This window comes from Diceros bicornis, chromosome 29, assembly GCF_020826845.1.
Source record: "Diceros bicornis minor isolate mBicDic1 chromosome 29, mDicBic1.mat.cur, whole genome shotgun sequence".
NCBI lineage: Eukaryota > Metazoa > Chordata > Mammalia > Perissodactyla > Rhinocerotidae > Diceros > Diceros bicornis.
In genome coordinates this window covers 29,139,179-29,163,572 of record NC_080768.1, presented here as the reverse complement: position 1 = coordinate 29,163,572, position 24,394 = coordinate 29,139,179, and positions in this window count along the sequence as shown.

The following is a 24,394-nucleotide window of genomic DNA, read 5'->3' as shown; positions in this document are numbered from 1 at the left end:
TGTATTATTAAAATACTTTTTTACTTTACTGGAGAAAATCAGTAGGTGCTTTTAAATTATTCAAACTCCTCTGGAAACCAAATTACCTAATGTAATTACATCTGGGATTTAAAAAAACTACTAATAAAAGCCATTTACAGTTCTCAGGGAATTTGACATATATGTTTACCATTTTGTAAAGAGACAGAATTGATTTTTCTTTTTGACTTTTTTTTTGTTTTTCATAAGAATTGCAGAGAAAGATGATAATATTTGTCTTAGAGATAAAATGTGCTGTTTTCAACTATGTAAATTTTATCCATGAAAATCCATTTTGTTTTGCTGTAGTTTCACCCAATTGCATAGATAATAAGGGTTCTCATGTCATCTCTGGTACAGTAAATAAGGGAAGAATTTGTTCTTACTGGAGTAAAAGAAAATCTTAGAACTGAAACAGAACAGATGTAGTCACCAAACCTAAACAGCCAAGCAGGACATGAAAGAACGTACAGCAACTACGGTGAAAGAAAGAAAAGTCAACAATAAACAATCTAATTTGCATGTTTTTAAACAACTAAATTTTCTTTGAAAAAGCCAGAATCTTATGAAGCTGCTTTTCCAATTATCCTCTGATTTTGAATAAATGGGGAGGTGTTTTGGATGGAAAAGTTAAGTGCAGCTGTTTAGATATGAAAACCTCCACAATTTCATACTTGAGCCAACCAATAAAGTACCCGTCAGTCAACCTTTTACAACTTCGGAAAAGGCCTCGAGCTAGCGTTTATGCCCGCCTAGATATGTAGAGGCTGCACTTGCCTGGGATTTGACTCTGGGGAAATTATTCTGAAAGGAGCAGGTTAGGGAGGTGTAAGCGCACAGACTTGTAACACAGCAGAAACATTTGCTTTCCTGGTGCAATGTGAGAACAGCTGCACATTTCTCACGGCTCTAATTATGATCTATGCGTACCAGCAAAGCACACCAAATCTGCTTTTTGTATCAGTGTCCCTACAACTGACAACAAAATCTTGTTTCAAGCAGCTCAAACAAGGCAGAAAGTAGAGCTCTCAGGATCCAGACAGCTCAGACAGAGGGGACGATGAAGATAAACTGTCCTTCCCAAAGCACGCCTGTTCGAAAATAATTCGTTTTTGGTATAAAGCTTCTAGGGTCTATCATAAATTGAGCCTTTTTAAAAAAAATTAACTCCTTTTCTTCTCATTGAGAATTTTTATTTCTAATTAAATAATTGAATTGATTTGCTATCCTTTTTATGTCTCATTTAAGATGGAAATTTGTTTACCTCAATCACTGCTTTCACAAAGCACTGGTATTTTATTTTTCAGCCAGTTTTTCCTCATAAATATATTTATTTCTCCATCTGTTCTGATCTTGGCCAATTAGAGAGGTTCTTTTATCTCCTTCTAGGTCATCTTTAAGAAACGATATACATGACTCGCATCACACTTCATTGAAGCTTTGTGAGAAAGTCCTGGTGGTATCATTTAAATGAATCAGTCACAGAAGTCAGGCCCAGCCACTGGTCCTCAGGCCAATGCCAGCCCATGACAAAACTGACACTGCTCTTTTGCAAAAAAAAAAAAAAAAACAACCCAAGGGTGAAAAGCACAGTTTTTTATAATGAGTAATTTATTTAATTTGGGGAAATATCCTTGATTCTGAGCATGTCTTTCAACTTTTTTGTGGTTAAAATTCTTTTTCTTTTTTGAAGTGAAGGTGATTGTATATGGTAATTATTTTTTTAAGGGCTCTGCTTGGTACAATAGAAATGCTATACAAATTTCCATATTCTGTGAACTTTTGTTGGTATATGTAATTTTTAATGAAAGCATTTTGTTTTTGAGGAAGATAGGCCCTGAGCTAACATCTGTTGCCAATCTTCCTCCTTTTTTCCTTTTTTTCTCTGTAAAGCCCCAGTAGTTAGTTGTATGTCATAGTTGTACATCCTTCTAGTTGCTCTATGTGGTACGCCATCTCAGCATGGCTTGATGAAACATGCATAGGTCCATGCCGGGGATCTGAACCAGCGAACCTGGGGCAGCAGAAGCGGAGCACACCAGCTTAACCTCTATGCCACCGGGCAAGCCCCAGGATACCTAATTTTTAAAATCTGAATTAATCTAAAACAAGTAGTCCCATGACTCTCTGGGATGTCAGTAACAAAGTAACAACTAATGAGTGGTGTCAGCTTCTGCTGTGGCCAAGTAGGGAAGCTTCCACATTAGCCTTCAGATAGGAGTTGCTTGAATTGACAACACTCAACTCTGTGTTGCATGCTAACTAGTTTTCCAATCTTAAAACTTTGTTCAAGCAGCTCCAAATAATCACCCATTATTTTTGTCTCCAAAATCTTTTTTTTACTATTAGTTTCCTCATCAAACTTCTGTAAAAAAAATAACATGAGCCAGCCCTGATGGCCTAGTGGTTAAAGTTCGGTGCACTCCACTTCGGCAGCCTGGGTTCACTTCCCGGTCGTGGAACCACACCACCCATCAGTCAGTTGCCATGCTGTGGTGGCGGCTCACATAGAAGAACTACGACGACTTACAACTGGGATATACAACCATGCACTGGGGCTTGGGGGAGGGAAAATAAAAAAGAGGAAGATTGGCAACAGATGTTCACTCAGGGTGAATCTTTCCCTGCAATAAGTAAATAAATAAATAAAAATAGATGTTGCAAAGGTAAGTTTCATCTCGGGTACTCCCAGACTAATATCCACCAGTGGAGTTAGAAGAAATGAGTTCAGTTGGGCCAGATGAACTTGGTTCAGGCAGAGAGGCCTCAATGTCCTTCACTGGTCCCCATCCCAGTCCTTCCACTTATTACTGGGTGACATCTGGCATCTCATCACTTTTCTGCACCTCGGATTCCTCTTCCTTTAAATGTAGGCTATAAGAGTAATCCTGACCCTCCTAAGAGCATCTGAACTGAGGTTTACCTTATAAAATTGCAGTGATTGTTTTAATAGTATTTTAAGTCTAAGTTTTAGGTCAATGTGTGCCATTTAAATGCTAAAAAGGAAAATAACTCTTAGGGATGACTTTCCACAGGTGGAAGCCAGCTTAGCATGTTGATGATTATAGGTAGCAGGATCATGAGGGAATATGGAAACTATTGAATGGTGACAATTAACATAGGCTTCTCCATAATCTATCCTTTAAGCTGATATAATTGATGTACTTATATGTAAATCCACTCTGTATCTGTGAAGCCAAAAACACAACAGGAAAAACTTACGTCACCACTATTTTATTACATCTGTGGACATTCCTCTTTGTTTGCTTTTGCCTCAAGAGATAGCATTTTAGCTTTTGGATCCAAGTGTTACACATTCACTAGCTGGATTTCCTATGTTCTGCAGTTCTCTGAGTAACCTCCATTAATCTAGATTCCTCAAGGGGCTCTAAGGGCATTAGATCCTTTAAACTGGAGAGTTGTTCTTTTATTAGCCTCACAGAGAACACACATTGAATTTCTATCCACAGATTGGAGAAAGATGTTGATTTAAAACAGGTGTATATGTAGGCTGTTTGGGTTTCTTGAATACTTTGGTGTGGTTATCAGTATATCCCTAAAGAGCAGCATCTAGATTTCTTTCTTTCTCAAAACTGCCTACTTAAGAGCCATAGCCTCATTCTGCATTACTAGGAAAGAGTACATAACACAGTGTTAGGAAACATACAGCCGTGGATACAGTAACGTAAATAAACCTAACAGTATCTGTGATGAAATGTCCGTTTTTAAAGTACTTGAATACAAACTGGCTAAAAATAGGATTTTTTAAAAAGTTTTGATTCTTTACATATATTCTGTATGATCATTCTAAATATTAAATAAGAATGCCAAAATATTCTAAAACAGGTTGCAAGAAGAGCTAAGGTCTTAATCAGTAGATGGCCAAGAGATGTTTCACAAAGGTTTTTGCCGCTTCCCCTCTCCCTCCCAAAATCTAAGTGAAAATCATATCCTGCTATGCAAATGCAACTTCAAAACGAGTATCTAAGCCACTCTGTTCCATATTCCATAGCCACAGCCATATTCCGCAGCCATATTCCCTCTCCTAAGCCTTCTCTAAGGTAAACATCACTGTTTTTAGTAGGACCTCATTTTAATTGAAAATACAAAACCAACTCATCTTCTCTCTCAAAGTAAATGAGAACCAGCCTAGTAAATTGAGAAAAGGATTAGCCTACCATATGGAAGTTTCCTTCCAGGTCTTGCTGGGCCCTTAACAAGTTTGGGAAAATCCTTCCACCTCTTTGGGTACCAGCTGTATCCTCATTTTAAGATAGGGCAATTCTAACGGGTAGGTAGACTCTGAGTCCATATCCGTCTATGTTTAACCTCAGTCAATGGTAAATTATGAAAATACTAGCTGAACTTTGTGAATTGCTATATGGAGTAGTACCCAGGAAGACTAATAATTTCAGTGAATATTACTCACTGATATCATTCAACCCCCTTGCTAACAAAATATAAAAATGTATGGAATTGTGACTCTTAAAAATATTTCCTAATGTAAATCCTAACCTTTTGATAGGGATATCTTTTACCCATTTCAGAAATATGGTTTCCTATAAAGTCTCAGGGAAGAGATTCCATTTCCTCCACTGACTAAACATTTTTGTACATTTAGACTGAAATTCTCCATAATTCACTATTTCTGCATCCTTCTCTTTGAGAATATCATTTCTCTTTATTGATACTCTTTTCCTCATTTATAAGGATAATGTGTGGTTTGGCTGCTATTCCTGTTTTTTTTCCTAACTAGCTATGTGCTCCTTAGCAAACCACTTAACCTCTCTAAACTACATGTTTCTCTCGCTATAAAGTTAGGGCTTTGGATTATATAATTTTAAAATCATTTTTAACTTTTTCATTGTAAAATAAAATGAGTAGAGAAAAATCTACATTAAAAACTGTGTAGGGCTGGCCCCGTGGCTTAGCGGTTAAGTGCGCGTGCTCCGCTGCTGGCAGCTGGGGTTCAGATCCCGGGCACGCACCGACGCACCGCTTCTCTGGCCATGCTGAGGCCGCGTCCCACGTACAGCAACGAGAAGGATGTGCAGCTATGACATACAAGTATCTACTGGGGCTTTGGGGGAATAAATAAATAAATAAATAAAATTATTAAAAATAATAATAATAAAAAAATAAAAAATAAAAACTGTGTAGCTTGATGAATTAGTACAAGATTACTACCCCTGTAACCACCATCTAAGTCAAGAAATAGAAGTTTTACAGCCACTCATGTAGCTCTCCATATGTCCTGTTGCGGGCACAACCCTCTCCTTCTCCTCAAATTTCACCAATAATTTGATCTTTGTAGTACTCATCTGTATATCTTTATAGCTTTATAATCCAAGTGTGCATCCACACACATCATACTTTTATCTTCCCTATCTTCCCTTGTATCGGTTATCTACTGCCATAATAATGCTGCATAACAAACAACCACAGAGCTAACTACCGTGGCGTACAACAGTAAGTGCTAATAGTGTCTGGAGTGGTCAGGTATGTGGCTCTGATATCTTGTCTGAGCTTGCTCATATATCTGCATTTGCTGGCTTCCAGCTGACTTATGTCAGCCTCAGCTTGGATGATTTTGATGACCTGCCTTTGTTCCACATGTTTCACTTCTCCCGAAAGGCTAGAGTACAGGAAAAAAAATACAAAATGAAATATATAAGACACCCTGAGGCCTAAACTCATATTGGCACACTATGCCTAATCCTAGGACAAAGCAAGTCTCATGGCCAAGCATAGAGCTAGAATGGAAGAACACTGCAAAGTAACATGGCCAAGAGTGTGAACATAGTGAGCAGCGAAGAACTGGGGCCCTATTGGCAATCTACCATAGCCCATATTCATGACCACAATTACTCATACCCTCCAACATGCTGAAATATACTCACTCCTCACAAGACGCCCCAAACATCCCCTCCTATCATAACTTCAGGCTTGAAACTCAACATCTTTTGATATATATCAGGACCTGATGCAGATTGTGTTCCCTGCAAGTCAGATTCTGAGAAGGAAATTCACACACAGCATGATTATTAGGGAGTGTTCTTAGGATCCACTCTTGTAGAAAGGAATGGAAAAAAGAAGGATTGGGCAAAGGGAGAAGTTGAGCTGTGATTCAGTTCCAAGGAAAGCCCCAGCTAACCCTAAAAGAAACTTTGCATTTTGGGGTGGCCTTTCCTATTGTCCCAAGTTGGGGCAAAGGGGCTAGAACTCTATAACCCCACATTAATCAGAGTGGGCCCTATAAGGATACATAACCTTGGGTAATGAAGTTTTCTTCAGCCAATGGAAATGCCCACAGATGGATGACAACTGAGAGCTCTCTTCCACCTGCACTCCCAGCAGCTGAGAGAATAAGCACTTCATTGTTGAAGAATATCTGTTAAGAATATCACAGTATCCTCCAAAGACAGAGATGTGCCTCATCTTGATCTAGAGGCCTATGAACTAAAAATACAAGTTATCACATAGTAGTGAGATAAAGACAAAATAGCCACAATAAACACTGCCGTTCACAGAGGGGAAGGATAGGAGACACGTTGTCCTCACTGGTCCATAGCAATTCTATATTCCTGCTGGACCAAAGAAGCCACATCCCTCTATTCTTAGGATGGGTTTTATTTTCTGAGAGTGACTCAATTCTTTTCCACAGCCCTTGGCTCGACGTTCTTGGGATCCTTCCTTTTCCATCACCCTCTTTGGCCATTTGCAAAGAGGACATGAGAAAATATACTCTTTGAGCAACTTGCTCAGCCAATTTGCTGCCTGTAGGAAATTGAGAATCCATAGGTCTTTCAACATTTTGAACAGCCCCCACTGGTAGCAGTTTTACCAGTATAGCAACATAACTTTCTGGGTCTTCTATGATCTTAAATCCATTCTACGTCATTTGCCAAAAGCTCTAAACTCACAATTATAAGACACACTCCTCTCTCTCTCCATACCACCACCCCGCCATTTAACTACTGCTACATTTGCCATGTCAGACTACAGTGGGAAAATGTTCTTGTGATTTCTAGAATCCAGAATTTTGGGAAGTTCAGGGAAATGGTAGCTACCTAGGTCCCTGTCTCCAACTAAGAAACAACACAGAGCAATAAGAAGAAAAACAAAACTACACAAAAATTATACCCTCAGCATAACCTGAACATACAAAATGCCCAAACTTCATTATAACTATAAGTAAAAAAAGAATAAACACCAAATCCCCATGTACAATCTCTCATGGTCTTACCCTGCTGGCCAGTTTTGTTGCAAGCAGAGGCAGGCCTAGAAAAACTTCAAAAATTAAAAAGCAAAGAAGATATATCATGTAGAGAGAGAAATAGAGCAAAAAATATATAATACACATAATTATAAACTATTACGATAAAGCTGAATACAAAAATCACAGTCGTATCAATGACTATAAATGGGCTAAATGCATCTATTAAAAGGAGGAGATTTTTCAATTTGGTTCATACAGCAAGACACAACTATATGGTATATGTAAGAGACACCCATAAAAAAAGAAGAATCAGCAAGTCTAAAATTAAGGGATGAACAAAAAAGGCCAATGAAAACAATAAAAAATTAGAAGTGATCTGATATCAGCCAAACTAGAATTCAAGTCTAAAAGCATTAAATGTGACAAAAAATGCTAAATGTCACAATTAACATAGAAGATGTAATATTAATGAATATTTCTACACAAAATAACACAGCAAACACCTTCAAGAGGCACAACCTATCACAGATGCAAGGAAATATAGATCAAAACACACTAACTAGATTTTTAACACATCTCTTTCAGTACAAGACAGATGAAATGAATAAAAAAGTTATAAGATCTAGACATCATAATCAAAAAGGCAAATTTTGTGGATGTATATCAAACTTTACAGCCTGATAGTAGATGATATACCTTCTTCTCAAGTGCAACAGAACATTTACAAAACTTGATCAAATATTGTCACAAAGAAAATACCAATGCTTTGTAAAGGAGAAATACTACAACAAATAATGATCAGAATGCAATAAAAACTAGAAATTGTTAACAGGATCAAAAATCAAAAAGGCCATTCCAATTGCAAATTAAAAAAAAAAAACTTCTGCTGAAAAATATTGGAAAAACCTCACTTTATTGAGGTATAATTGACATTCAAAAAGCAGTACATATCTAATGTGTACAACTTGTTGAGTTTGGAGATAAGTATATACCCGTGGAACCACCACCACAATCAATACCATGAACATATCCATCACCTCCAAAAGTTTTATTTCACTATATTTATTTATTTGCTTACTAATTTTGTGATAAAAACACTTAACACAAGATCTACCCTCTTAGCAAAATTTTAAATATACAATACAGTATTGGTAACTGTAGGCACTCTGCTGTATAGTAGATCTTTAGGACATACTCATTATGCATAAGTGATACTTCATACCCTTTGACCAACATCTCGCATTTCCCACTCCTCCACAACCTCTGGTAACCACCATTTGTTCTCTGCTTCTATGAGTTTGATTAAGTTAAGATTCCTGATACAAGTGGGATCATGTAGTATTTGTTCTTCTGCGTCTGGCATATTTCACTTAGCATAATGTCCTCTAGGTTTATTCATGTTGTTGCCAATGGCAGGATTTCCTTCTTTTTTGAGACTGAATAATATTCCATTGTATGTAAATACCATATTTTCTTTATCCAGTCACCCACTGATGGACATTTAGGTTGTTTCCATGTTTTGGCTATTGTGAATAATGCTGCAATAAATATGGCCATTTAGATATCTTTTCAAGATTCTGATGTCAATTCCTTTGGATATATACCCATAAAGTGGGGTGCTGGATCATATGATAGTTCTATTTTTAAATTTTTGAGAAGCCCTCATACTGTTTTCCACAGTGGCTGCAACAATCTAGATTCCCATGAACAGTGTACACGGGTTTCCTTTTCTCCACATCCTCATCAACACTTGTTTTTTGTTTTTTTGATAATAGCCACCCTAACTGGTGTGAGGTGATATCTCATTGTGGTTTTGATTTGCATTTCCTTGATGATTAGTGATGTTGAGCAATAAACGGTATTTGGAAAACTAGATATCCACAAGCAAAAGAATGACATTGGACCCTAATTTATACCCATACACAATAATCAACTCAAAACTTTATTCATAATTGCCAAAAACTGAAAGCAACCAAGATGTCCTTCAACACGTAAATGGATAAATAAACCGTAGTGAATCCATACAATGGAATACTATTTAGGGATAAAAAGAAAAGAGCTATAAAGCCACACAAACACATGGATGAACCTTTAATGCATATGGCTAAGTGCAAGAAGACGGTCTGAAAAGGCTACATATGTATGACCTATTTATATGACATTACAGAAAAATTAAAACTATGTAGACGGTAAACAAATCAGTCATGGATAGGAGGTTAGGGGAGAAGGAAGGTTAAATAGGTGAAGCACAGAGCATTTTTAGGGCAGTGACACTATTCTGTATGGTACTGTAAATGTAGGTATGCGACACTATGCCTTTGTTTGAAACCCATAGAACTTTACAGCACAAAGAGTGAACTTGAATATATGCAAATTTTAAGAAATCATTTAGGAGTTCAGGGGATCCCAGTATGGAATGTACAATACGACAAAACACTCTAACTGTATTACAAATGTCTGGAACAACCTCACTGAAGGGAGACATAGAGGTGCTGACTTAAGTAATTTTGGAAATGAATGGAGTCCATAAGAATGTACGTAAACTCTGTACTCTAGTTAATGAAATTATTTCACCTGGGAGTACAGGTTAGTGATTCTGAAACAACTACACATATGTACTAGAACTGAACAACTAAGTAAGTGGATGGCAAATGGTAGGAGCCAGTTTTCTCACTGCTAGGTTAGGAGGTTATAAGCAAACAAGAGAAAAAGGCTAGAACAATCCACGTAGTGATAGACTAGAGTTTGAGTCATCAGTATGAACTTGTGTTTTACCTTAATTTAGACTCAGATAGTTACATGTAGAAATATTTGTAGACATGTCTATATAGAAAGTTAGTATACACACATACTTCCTTGCTGTCAGCTAAGAAGGCCTAGAAGCAAAGGAGCAGCGAACATACCCAATGCCTGGATCTTGGTTTCTAATACCATTCTCCAAGAAAAGGAACCAGGGCTTCTTGGAAAAATGTCTGGTTCTAGGGCTGGTACAGGAAATATACAGGACGAGCCTGGAGTATCTTGTGGCACCAGAAATTAAGGAAGTACTAAAACAAACAAACAAACACCCACATACAAGATGGAGATATGTTAAGAGACATAAGAACGAGTGAAAGGGCTCCAATGGCTAGATCTGGAACAATTTGAGCAACAAATAAATAAAGTAGTGTTAAATTATAATCCCAAGTATATCTATAAGTCCATACTGATGTAAATAAATGATTAAATAAATAAATAGGGAAGAAGAGACAAATATTTCATGCAGAAGAATTCCAAATAATTTATATGGACATTCTGCCCTGAAGCAGGGAGAGCATGACTCCCCACTCCTCAAGTGTTGGCTTTCCATAGTGACTCTTTCCAAAGAGTATAGTATGAAAAGGGAGGGGAGTAACAGTGGAGAAACCTGACCAACACTATCTCAGCTGGGTGATCAAAGTCAACATCAATAGTGATGTCATGTTGACAGTAGGGACCCTTGGTATGTGGTCTTCCTCTCAAATCTCATAATCCCAATCTAATCATGAGAAAAACATTAGACAAATACCAATGGAGGGACATTCCACAAAACACCTGACCAGTACTCCTCAAAACTATCAAGCTTATCAAAAACAAGGAAAGCGTGAGAAACTGCCATCGCCACGAGAAGCCGAAGAAGACCTAACAACAACGTGTCATGTAGTGCCCTGGATGGAATCCTGGAACAGAATAAGGACGTTAGGTAAAACCTAAGGAAGTCTAAGTAAATTACGGACTTTAGTTAAGAATAATGTATAAGTATTGGTTCATTATTCATAATAAATGTGTACTAATGTAAGATGTTTCTTAATAGAGGAAGCTGAGTGAGTGTGAGCCTAGTGTCAGAGAGTGGAGCGGGTAACCCCTCCTACGGTGGAAGGGCACTGTCAAGTTTGGTCACAAAAGGCATGAATACAAAGAAGATGAGGAATTACAATCTCTTTTCAATATGATATGTGCCTTAATTTACAGGTTCCCCTCCCATCTCTTTTATTTTGTCTTTAAAATGTATTTGATGAAGGTTGTTTTTCTCTAAAGATTCGCAAAGTCTGGATTTTGCTGATTGAATCCTTATGGAGTAGTTCAACATATCTCCAGGCTGTTGGATTACCTGTAAGTGAGATGCTGGGTCCAGATGCTTGATCAGATATAGGTTCTTGCTTTTGATATGACTCTACGTAGTGGTGCATTCTTTCAGCAGAAGGCACTTAGTGTCTAGTTATCTCTCTTTTGGAGATGTTAGCAGCCATTGATGCTCAATACCTAGATCTTAAGGGGTTGCACAGTGGTGGCATTCTTTGTTTTATTTTAATGTTAAAACTTTCTAAAATCAGCTTTATTGAAGTATAATTCACATACGATAAAAGTCATCAATTTTAAATTGTAGGGGAAAAAAGTCTGCAAAAATAAAAATCCATAGTTGTGATAGAGCCTTGGATTCCTGTTCTTCTATACACAAATGAAAGCACTGTATATACTCTAGTTCTTTCCCATTTACAAAAAACAAAATAATAGCCACGAGTTTTCAAGGAATTAACAAAACTGGGAGAAAATGTATTCCTTTTTCTGTTCATTGACATCACTGGTAATCCTCACATAAGTGAGAGTGACCTTAATCTTCACACTGAAATATATATTTCTAGATCTCTTTGACATGTATGCTCATCATAGTTTGCAAAACCTTTTTACACTTATTCTCTCATTTGGTGCAAATAATCACATCATAAGAAGGCAGAGTAGAAATTATTAATGCAATGAGCTATACTGAATTTGGACACAAGTGAGTCGGGGAAGGGAGGAGAAAATAGGAAATATCCATGGAAATGAAATAAACATGCATGTGTATGACAGAGAGAAGATGAGGGAGACATGCTGGCAAAGCTGATAATCTCAGATAGACGTTATCATTATCAGTTTGAAAAAAGTTCAGTTTTTTAAGCCTTCAAAAGAGTCACATAGCCAAGGCCAATAAAAATATTTGGAAGCCTAATTGCAAACAACAACAAACTCTCTCCATGAAAATCAGATGGAGAAATAGGAAAAGAAAATGAGCTAAATTTATTTTCCTGAGTCAGACTTCTACATTTTTTTCAAAGATTTATCTGCATTGGCAGCGACTAGAAAGAGCACTGCTCTTGAGGAATAAGGCTTTAAGTCTCAGTTCCACCACATACCTATGTGACCTTTGGTGATTACAAACCTCTTTGCTCCAGTTACCTCATTTGAATAATGAGAAAATCATGTCTATTTCCTAGGACCGTAGAAGAGACAAAATGAAATGATACGTAGAATGTTCTGGGCCAAATATTTCTAATGAAATCTTGGCACCTACAGCACTGTGTGAGGTCACCAGGGCCTGATCATTAAGGCCCTTGGGACCACTTTCTCTCAATAGTTCAGAAACCGCTCCTGAGCAGAGAAAAAACTTACAGCCGTGTTCAATTTCAATAACTTCTTCAGCAAAGACAAATTGGCAAATAGGCTGTGCAACCAGTCTATTGTTACAAAAATTGACATTGGATACGACTCAGAAAAACTTATCCAAATTAAAAGAGAAAGAAATCCTTTTTTTTTTTGTTTTGCTGAGGAAGATTCGCCCTGAGCTAACATCCGTTGCCAATCTTCCTCTATTTTGTATGTGAGCCGCCACCACAGCATGGCCACTGACAGACCAGTGGTGTAGGTCCACGCCTGGGAACTGAACCCTGGCAGCTCAAGGAGAGTGCACCGAACTTAACCACTAGGCCACCAGGGCTGGCCCAGAAAAAACTTCTTTATCATTAAAAAGAGTGGCTCCTCCTCCTTTCTGCCAATATTTCTCTTAGCTTGTGCTCCAAATAGGACTCTAATGATCATTTTGATATAAAGTTTATAAATGCCTTTGATTATCAAATGTTATTCATACAAGCTACACAGCAGGAATTCTTATTATTATATTTATATTTTTATATAATTATATATTTTCTATCAATAAATATCAACAGCAATAAATCATTAATTTTTACTTCAGGGACTCGAAACCCCTCCTCTCAAAAATATAATGTTAAGCAGAAAAAGCAAGACAAACACCGATCGCCTCTGAAGAGGAACAGGAATTTGATGAGGGAGAGGCGTCAAATGTATCTGTAGTATATTGTTTCTCAATAAATATCTGAATCACAGATGTTAAAATATTCAGATTCAATAAATCTAGGTATTAGGAACAAAGATGTTTATTATGTTACTATGCTTTGTTGTATCATGTAACAGTGTTTTAAATTATTATAATTAAAACAATGTATGCACATGGAATAAAACCCTTTAAAGATTAATAAGGTGTACAATATGAAAATTTAGAGCTTCCTAATCTATCTCTACCATCCCGGGCCCACTTACTGAAAGTTATCACTTTCGATCAAATACGTTTTAGTTCTTTTATAGTTACCTCAATAAATCTCAAACATATACCACTAGTTCTAATTTTATTAATTTTAAGCAAAATCTATTAACATCCTTCTACAAAAGACAAAAAAAATTAGCTCCCTGAAACTACCTTTTCTCATCCCCCATCTCCCCTCAAATTTGTTAGCATCACTCAGTTACTCCTTGAAACTTAAGTGACGTTACTTTTGCAAGATATTCATCAATTTCGTGGCCCAATATCCCTACACCTCACCATTGTTCTTGGCATTTTAAATGTTTTTGTACTTTTTTTTACAATAAAAATATAATTTGGGGAGGGAAGGAAAGTCAGTGAACTGGAAGCTAACAGTCATCTTTTTATTATTCTTTTTTTTAAGTTGTGGTAAAATGCACTTAAAATTTACCACCTTACCCATTTTTCAGTGTATAGTTCAGTGGTATGAACTAGCACATTCACATTGTTGTGCACCCATCACCACCATCCATCTCCAGAACTCTTTTGGTCTTGTAAAACTGAAACTCTGTAACCATTAAACAACAACGTCCTTTTTGCCTCCCCACCCCCACAGTCCCTGGCCACCACCATTCTACTCTCTGTATCTACGAATTTGACTGTTCGAGGTATCTTATCGGAATCATACAGTGTCTGTCTTTTTGTGACCAGCTTATTTCACTTACCATAATGTCCTCAAAGTTCATCCATGGTGTAGCATGTGTCAGAATTTCCTTCATTTCTAAAGCCAAATAACATGTACATACATACTACGTTTTGTTTATCCATTCATCTGTCAGTGGACACGGTGAATAATGCTTTGGCTACTGTGAATAATGCTGCTATGAAAATGGGTGTACAAATATCTCTTCAAGACCCTACCTTCAATTATTTTGGATATATACCCAGAAATGAAATTGTTGGATCATACAGTAATTGTATTTTTCATTTCCATAGGAGTTGCACTATTTTACACTGCCACCAACAGTGCACAAGGGTTCTAATTTCTCCACGTCCTCACTAACACTTGTTATTTTCTGTTTTTTTGACAGTAGCCATGTTAATGGGTGTGAGGTGGTATCTCATTGTGGTCTTGATTTGCATTTCCCTAATGGTTAGTCATCTTGAGCATCTTTTCATGTGCTTATCGGCCATTTGTACATCTTCTTTGGAGAAACATCTATTCAAGTCCTTTGGCTATTTTTTAATCTGGTTAGTTTTTTGTTTTTTGAGTTGTAGGGCTTCTTTAATATTAACTCCTTATCAGATGTATGATTTGTAGATATTTTCTCCCATTCTACAGATTGCCTTTTCACTCTGTTGATTGTTTCCTTTGATGGACAGAATTTTTAACTTTGATGTAGTTCAATTTATCTATTTTTTTCTTTAGTTGCCTATGCCATTGGTATCAAATCCAATAAATCATTGCCAAATCCAATGTCACGAAGCTATTCCTCTGTTTTCTTCTAAGAGTTTTGTCATTTTAGTTCTTACATTTAGATCTTTGATCCTTTTTGAATTAATTTTTGTATACAGTAAAAGAGTCCAATTTCATTCTTTTGCATATGTATATCCAGTTTTACCCAATACCTTTTGTTTAAAAGACTGTCTTTTCCTCATCGAATGGTCTTGGCATCTTTGTCAAAATCATTTGATTTCCGTATATGTGAGAGGTTATGTCTGGGCTTTGTATTCTGTTTCATTGGTCTGCCTGTCTATCTTTATGCCAGTTCTGCACTATTTTGGTTACTGTAGCTTTGTAATAAGTTTTAAAATCAAGAAGTATGAGACCTCATACTTTGTTCTTCCTTTCAAGATTATTTTGGCCATTCAGAGTAGCATAAGAATCCACATGAATTTTAGGATGGGTTTTTCTATTTCTGCAAAAACACTACTGAGTCTTTGATATGGATTACATTGAATCTATAGATTGCTTTGGGTAGTATCAACATCATAACAGTATTAAGTCATTCAATCCATGAACATGGATGTCTTTCCATTTATTTGTGTCTTCTTTAATTCCTTTTTTCAGCAATATCTTGTAGTTTTTGGTGTACATGTCTTTCACCTCTTTGGATAATTAATTAATATGTATTTTATTCGTGATGCTATTTTAAATAGAATTGTTTTCTTAATTTCCTTTTCAGAGTGTTCATTGTTAGTGTATAGAAATCCAACTGATTTTTTGTGTGTTGATTTTGTATCCTACAACTTTGCTGGATCTGTTATTTCTAACAACTTTTTCAGGAATTTTTAGGGTTTTCTACATATAAGATCATGTTGTCTGCCAACGGAGATAATTTTACTTCTTCGTTTCCAATTTGGATACCTTTTATTTCTTTTTCTCACCCAATTCTCTGGCTAGGACTTCTAGTACTATGCTGAATAGAAATGGTGACAGTAGGCATCCTTGTCTTTTCCAGAATCTTATATGTATGATGTTATGATGTTAGTTGTGGGCTTTTCATATATGGCTTTTATTATGTTGAGGTAGTTTCCTTCTATTCCTAGTTTTTTGAGTGTTTTTATCATGAAAAGCATGTTAAACTTTGTCAAATGTTTTTGTACATCAATTGAGATGATCGTGTGAATTTTTCCTTCATTCTGATAACGTGGTATATTACATTGATCGATTTTTGTATGTTAAACATATGTTTCACATATTCTTGCATTCCAGGAATCAATCCCATTAAGTCATGGTATATAATCCTTTTAATGTACTGTTCAAATCTGTTTGCTTATATTTTTTTAAGTATTTTTGCATCAATATTCATCAGGGATATTGGTCTGTAGTTTTCTTTTGTTGTAAGTCTTTGTCTGGTTTTACTATCAGGGTAATGCTGATCTCATAGAATGAGTTTGGCAGTGTTCTTTAGTTTTTTGGAAGAGTTTGAGGGGGACTCGTGTTAATTCTTCTTTAAATGTTTTGTAGAATTCACTAGTGAAGCCATATGGTTCTGGACTTAAGTTTCTTGTTGGAAGGTTTTTGATTACTGATTCAGCCTCCTTTCTAGTTACACATCTGCTCAAGTTTTCTATTTCTTCATGATTTAATCTTGGTAGCTTGTATGTTTCTAGGAATTTATCCATTTCATCATGGTTATCCAATTTGTTGATGATTTTAGTTATTTGAGTCTTCTGTCTTTTATTCTTAATAAATCTAGATAAAGGTTTATCAATTTTGTTATCTTTTGGAAGAAACAACTCTTGGTTTCATTGATTTTCTTTACTGTTTTCCTATTCACTACTTTATCTCTGCTTAATCTTTACTATTTCCTTCCTTCTACTAACTTATGTTTAGTTTTTTCTTCTTTTTCTATTTTCTTAAGGTGTAAATTTAGGTTACTGATTTGACATCTTATTATTATTTTTTTTAATAATTTTATTTATTTATTTTTTCCCCCAAGGCCCCAGTAGATAGTTGTATGTCATAGCTGCACATCCTTCTAGTTGCTGTATGTGGGACGTGGCCTCAGCATAGCTGGACAAGCGGTACACCAGTGCACGCCCGGGATCTGAACCCAGGCCGCCAGCAGCGGAGCACGTGCACTTAACCGCCAAGCCACGGGGCCGGCCCATAGATCTTATTTTTTAAATGTAAGCCTTTATATCTATAAACGTCCCTCTTAACACTGCTTTTGTTGCATCCCATACGTTTTGGTCTGTTGTGTTTTCATTTTCAATTGTCTCAACATATTTTCTAATTTATCCTGTAATTTCTTCTTTGACCTATTGGTTGTTTAAGAGTGTACTGTTTAATTTCCACATATTTGTGGATTTTACAATTTTCCTTCTGCTGTTTATTTCTAGTTTCATTCCTTTGTGATCAGAAAAGATACTTTGAATAATTTTAATCTTTTAAAATCTATTAAGACTCGTTTTGTGGCCTAACATAAGGTCTATCCTGGAGAATGTGCACTTGAGAAAAAAGTATATTCTGTTGTTGTTGGATGGAGTGTTCTGCATATGTCAGTTAGGTCAAATTGGTCTACACTGCTGTTCAAGTCATCTATTTCCTTGATTTTCTGTCTGGTTGTTCTATCCATTATTGAATGTGGGGCACTGAAGTCTGCTACTATAATGGTAGAGCTGCCAATTTCTCCCTTCAATTCTGTCTATTTTTGCTGCATATATTTAGGAACTCTGATGTTTGGTGGATAAATGTTTAAAATTGTTATATCTTGTTGGTGAATTGACTCCTTTTTTTTTTTTGTGAGGAAGATCGGCCCTGAGCTAACATCTGCCAATCCTCCTCTTTTTCGCTGAGGAAGACTGGTCCTGGGGTAACATCCATGCTCATCTTCCTCACCTTTATATGGGACGCCGCCACAGCATGGCTTGACAAGTGGTGCATTGGTGCGTGCCCGGGATCCGAACCAGCGAACCCCGGGCCGCTGCAGTGGAGCGCGTGCACTTAACCACTTGTGCCACTGGGCTGGCCCCTGAATTGACTCTTTTAATCATTATATAGTGTCCTTCTTTGTCTCTTACAAGAGTTTTTGATTTAAAGTCTCTTTTGTCTGATATTAGCATAGCCACCCCTGCTCTCTTTTGGTTACTATTTGCTTGGGTAATCTTTTTCCCTCCTTTCATTTTCTACCTATGTGTGTCCTTAGATCTAAAGTGAGTCTTTTGTAGACAGTAGATAGTTGTATCCTTTTTTTTTTTATCCATTCTGTCAATCTACCAATCTGTGTCATTTGTGAAGTTTAATCTATTTACATTTAAAGTAATTACTGACAGGGAAGTACTTACTATTGCCATTTTGTTATTTGTTTTCTGTATGCCTTATCGCTTTTTTGTCCCTCATTTCCTCCCTTACTGCCTTCTTTTGTGTTTGGTTGATATTTTGTAGCGACACATTTTCTTCCCTTCTCATTTCCTTTTGTGTATATTCTATAGATATTTTCTTTGTGGTAACCATGGGGATTACATATAATGTCCTAAAGTTATAACAACCTATTTTAAACTAACTTCAATAGCATACAAAAATGCTACTCTTTTACTGCTTCACACACACCCCATTTTATGTTATTGATGTCACAGATTACACATTTATATATTGTGTATACATTAACAAATTTATAATTATATGGAGTTTGAATCAAAATGACAATAATATAGGTTTTTTTTTTTTTATAATTTTACTTATTTATTTTTCCACCAAAGCCCCAGTAGATAGTTGTATGTCATAGCTGCACATCCTTCTAGTTGCTGTATGTGGGACGCGGCCTCAGCATAGCCAGAGAAGCGGTGCGTCAGTGCACATCCGGGATCCGGACCCGGGCCGCCACCAGCGGAGCACGCGCACTTAACTGCTAAGCCACGGGGCCGGCCCTCAATAATATAGGTTTTTATATTTGTTTATGTATTCACCTTTACTGGAGAACTTTATATTTTGGTATGGTTTTGAGTTACTGTCTAGCATCCTTTCCTTTCAACTGGAAGGACTCTCTTTAGCATTTCTTGTAGGAAAAGTTTAGTGGTAATTAACTCCCTCAGCTTTTATTTATCTGGGAATGTCTTAATTTCTTCCTCATTTTTCAAGGACTGTTTTGTCAGAAAGAGAATTTTCAGTTGATAGGTTTTTTTTCTTTCAGTACTTTAAATATATCATCCCATGCCTTTTAGGCCTGTAGAGTTTCACTGAGAAATATGCTGATAATCTTACTGAGGATCCTTTGTATGTGATGAGTTTCTTTTCTCTTGCTGCTTTCAAAATTCTCTCTTGTTTTTAACTTCCCATAGTTTGATTACACTGTGTCTCAGTGTGGGTCTCTTTGGGTTTACTCTACTTGGAGTTCATTGAGCTTCTTGTAGTGTATGTCTATGTCTTTCCTCAAGTTTGGGAATTTTTCATCTCTTCAAATGAGCTTTTTGCTCTTTTCTCTCTCTGTTCTCCTTTTAAGACTCCTATAACACATATATTGGTCCATCTGATGGTGTCCCAAAATCCTTAGGCTCTGTTCACTCTTCTTCATTCTTTTCTCTTTTTGGTCCTCAGATGTGGTAATTTCAAATGACCTATCTTCAAGTTCACTGATTCTTCTACCTGTTCAAGTTGAAACCCTCTAGGGAATTTTTCAATTTAGTAATTGTATTTTTCTGCTCAAGAATTTCTGTTTGGCTCTTTTTTTTTTATAATTTCTGTTTGTTGACATTCTCATTTTGTTTATATATCATTTTCCTGATTTCCTTTAGCTCTCTGTGTTCTCCTATTATCTTACTGAGCATATTTATGATAGTTGTTTAAAAATCTACATCAAGTAAGTCTGAAGCCTGTGTTTCTTTAGGGTCAGTTTCTGGAGATTTATTTTGTCCCTTTGAATAGGCCATGTTTCACTATTTCTTTGTATGCTTCATGATCCTTTGTTGAAAATTGGGCAATTAAAAAGATAGCCACCTCACCCATGCTCTGGAGACTGGCTCTATACAGGGGAAGACTTTTACCAAAAAGCCTGATGTGAAAGCTTATGATTTTCTCACGGCTTTTCTGGGCATACATCTTCCCTGGGCCTGTGTGTGTGCTTCTTATCCTATTTGTTTATATCCACGGCTGCTTTTAAATGTCTTAATTTCCCTAAGAGTCTCACTCTTATTCTTTCTCAAGGCTTTAGGTATTCTATTGTATTCCCCTCCCTGTAATCTCTTGCCTCAAGACATCCATGGGTCTTCATTCTTCCTGAAGCTCTCTCATATCATGGTGGCTGTTAGTGCTTTTAGTAACCTCCAACCTGATAGTCAAACTATGCCACCATTCCTATCAGTGCTCCAAGTCAGGCGAGACCAGAACCAGTCCCTTGAGCAGCCTCCATACAAGCCAGAACATTGCACACAAGTTCTACTTTTTTTCCATCCTGAATGAGGAACCAGGAATTGGTTGGCTTCCTCTCCTGCCGTACCAAGCAGGGAGTGGGGCAAAGGTGAGCAAACACGCCACAAAATTTCCTACCATTTTGAGTGTGGCTTTTTCTTGGTTGGGAATTCATTCAGCTGCTGCAGATCCTTAACTGTCCCACAGGGCTATTTTGGTCGGTATGTTGTTGTTTACTTGATGTTTCTGTGAGTGAATGAGGGAGTGTCTTAGTTGGCCATCTTCCACAGTCATCTTTTTTAAAAACATAAATTGGCAATATCTTTCCCATAAATTGGATTAAATTATTCAATGTCTTCCTATTAAAATGAAAGGCAAAGTTTTTGGCCTTTGGGAATTGCATAACTTGTCCTAAGCCTTTTCTTTCCTTCCAACTATAATTTGCTCCATTCTTCCCATTTCTCACTAAGTTCCAACCACAACAATCTTCTTTTAGTTCCAGGAATGTTCAAGTTCTTCCTGCCATGGAGTCTTTTGACAGGCTCTCACTTTTATCTAAAACACCTTTCCTTCCCTTTCTGTATTGCTAATGCCTATTTTTTTTCCTCGGGTGTTATCTTATGAGAACCCCCTCCTCAGGAAAGTTGTCCTTACCTTCTAGGTTAGGTTACTCCCATTGTTACATGCATCACAACACCAGGCATTTTCCCTTCATTTTGCTTTTTCAACTGTAAATATAGTTTTTTTGGTAAGATTATTTACTCAATATCAATTTCCCTTACAAGCTGGTAAACTCTTTAGCATAGTGAAAATGTTTGCTGTTTATTGCTGTATCCACAGTACCTATCACAGTTCCTAAGACATAGTAGGCACTCAAAAATATTTTTGTTTGTTTCTTTGATGAATAAATGCAGCGTCTCATTTGTATATTTGCCTTGTTTTACTTGCTCTCCTCTTTATTCCTGTAGAGATACTGCTGCATACGGATTTCCTTTCTGGTTTTAATATTTACACACGAAACTAGACTGTCTCAACGTCTTTCCTTCTTACCCCCAGGCCGACCTAGGGTAACACTACAAAGTAGCAGAGCTTTCATCTTTCAGTGTCCTTTGCCCACCTTAATCATTTCCTTTCCCTTCAGGTAGCCCGTGCTCTCATCCTGTGAAGAAGTAATTGCATTTCTAAAAATGACCTTGAGTTCTTACTAAAATTCTGAACTTACTTCATCAAGAGGCCTTCTTAGCAGCAGAAAATGCATAAACATACAGAGGAATTGCCCACATCATTGACAAGCATGGAAGAAATGTAATTTTGGAGAGAGCTTCTCCACAACCCTTAAGTAATGAAGCAGAGTCCCTCCTACTCTGTCTCATTCCTTTTTTCTTTCCTTCATTCACTGCAATGTATTGAGTACCTATTACATGAACAGCATATGCTAGAACTAGTGGTATAAAGATAAATAAGATTTGATCCCCATCTTTAAATTCAGTCCAGCAAAAGAGATAGACTCTTGAATAAACAATTACAATGTATTACCAATTATTAATTCATTCAACAAACATTTATTGAGAGCTTACTCTGTGTCAGGCTGTTGGGGAAACAAGGATGAAAAGAAATATTCTTGCTCTCAAACAGATTACGGTGTAAAGGCAAACACACTTGCAAGCAATTATTGTTAAAATACATCACTAAGGTCTCATAGAAGTGGGAAATAATTGCCTCAAATAATTCTTTCAGCAACTCGGCTAATAAAGACAATTTCCATCCTCAACAATATTTTGCTGTTGGTCCCTTTAATAAATGGCAAGGAGACAGACCGCTTTTTTACAGAAGGAAACATTAGTACAATATAAAGAGAAAATTATGATGAAGGAAGACAAAAGGACCTATAAAAAACAAGGAAGAAATGTCAAGAGGATAGCAGGTTAGAGTAAAAGCACATTTAAACTTTTAATAAGGTCAAATGGGAACCAATTAAAAACAATAATACTTTCTCAATTCAGTTCCACAGCTAATGGGCTGCTGGGACCTTGCTGGGTCACTTGGTTCAATTCCTTGCTTCTGGGCTATACTTAATTTCAACTATCCTGGTTAAGTACCTCTGGTGTTCCCACCTGTACCCTTTGGTTTCTATGCAATAGCTTCATTTTCTCCAGTTAAACCAATTCATTTTTTTACCTTGGCAGAAGGAACCAGCAGAACCAGCATCTACCTGTAATTCGTTACTTCTTTGAGGGCTTCCCAGAGTCAGTATCTAATATAGAATTCAGTAACACCCTTGCAGCAAGGCATGGATTATCCAGAACATCTCCCCTTAATCTTCATTATGAAATTCTTAGGAAGGACAGAGTGTGAGGACCTGAAATACAGGGAAGTATCTTAACTTATTTTTTGGTACCTTGATGAAGTGACACTTAGCAAGTTTCTGAATTTCTTTGTTCATGCTAAGGATCCAAACTATAAAATATGTAAAATTTAAGGCCTTCTCAGGGTTGATTGTCTGTGAATCTATATATTCTGACAGTTATTGAAACTTACAAGGGAAAACAAAAATATCAAGTATAGTGAATACTTTAATGCTCTGCTCAGATCCCACCTCAGGGCCCATTGATCCCATCCCTCAACTTTTTAATATCAAAAAGCTTTTGTGCATGGATAACACTCACTCCTTGTTACATTTCTTAAATGTTCAATTTATTAAATCATTGCCAATAAAATTTATAAATTAATTTTCCTTAACTATTTCAAACTTTATAAACTTAATTAAATCTCCTTAAAAATAGACTTACAAATTTAGCCTGGCTGATTATTTTGAACAGCTCAAACATCTTAATAAGTAGACAAAACATAGAGAAATACAATGTTTTCAAAATGTTTTACTATATTCAGACTAAAGCTTGTTCTAGAACATTAACAACATGTGCTTGATTTATTTATTATTTCTATATTTTCTTACATATTGTTAGTGTTATGGAAATACTAACTTTGATATCATCTCAGAGTTACAGTATTCTTAGCAAATCAACAAGATGAAGACACAATCTCATAAATCTAAGGTTATACAATCTGGGTTACCAACTAACTGATCCTTAGTTGGAAAGTGAGATTTGATTGTTTCTCTCAAGATGACTTTAAAAATTGTGCAGTCTTTTATAATTATAATTGCTTATTAAACTAAGAATTTATTAAAATTTAGCTTATCAAAATAAGAATATTTATAATCTGATTTCAACTACATTTTAGCTCTTTGTAATTGGTGGTTACTCCCCAAAATGATGTATCCTTAATGTTCACTTGGTAGATTTTCAATAACACATGCCCCGTTATAGCAGCATCAAAATGTAAGTATGCGCAATGACACCCCAGTGGCAATGAGCACACCTCACACCCAAATCTTGGTTTCAAGATACCATTACCCAATAAAAGAAGCAGGCCTACTTGGATAAATGGCTGATTCCAGAGGTAGAAGAGAGAAAGTACAAGACGAGCCTGGAATATCTTATTGTGCCAGAAAGTAGGAATTTGCTTAAAAAATGATGGGGAAAATGCCAGCTAAAACATGTAGAAGAAATGAAAGAGGAATTAGAAGATTTTCAACCATATAGTAATAACTGATTCAGATAAGAGTCATTAAAGGGTGCCAAAATCATGGTGTGAAAATTTGTTGGGCTACTTACACTTTCAAAGTATCTCCCACAGTTTATGTAGTTTCAAAGGGAAAATGGTATGTTTACAATGGAGAATCCTGACAGATAACACCTTAATCAAGTTTCAAAGTTAACATCATCGATATTGGTACAAATTGATGCCCCTGCAGTGATGCACAGAGAAGGGCAACAGCATCCATCACACACATAGAGTTCCTGCCAAAAATGCATAACCTGAATCTACATGAGGAAACAGACAAACGCAAATTAAGGCTCATTCTACA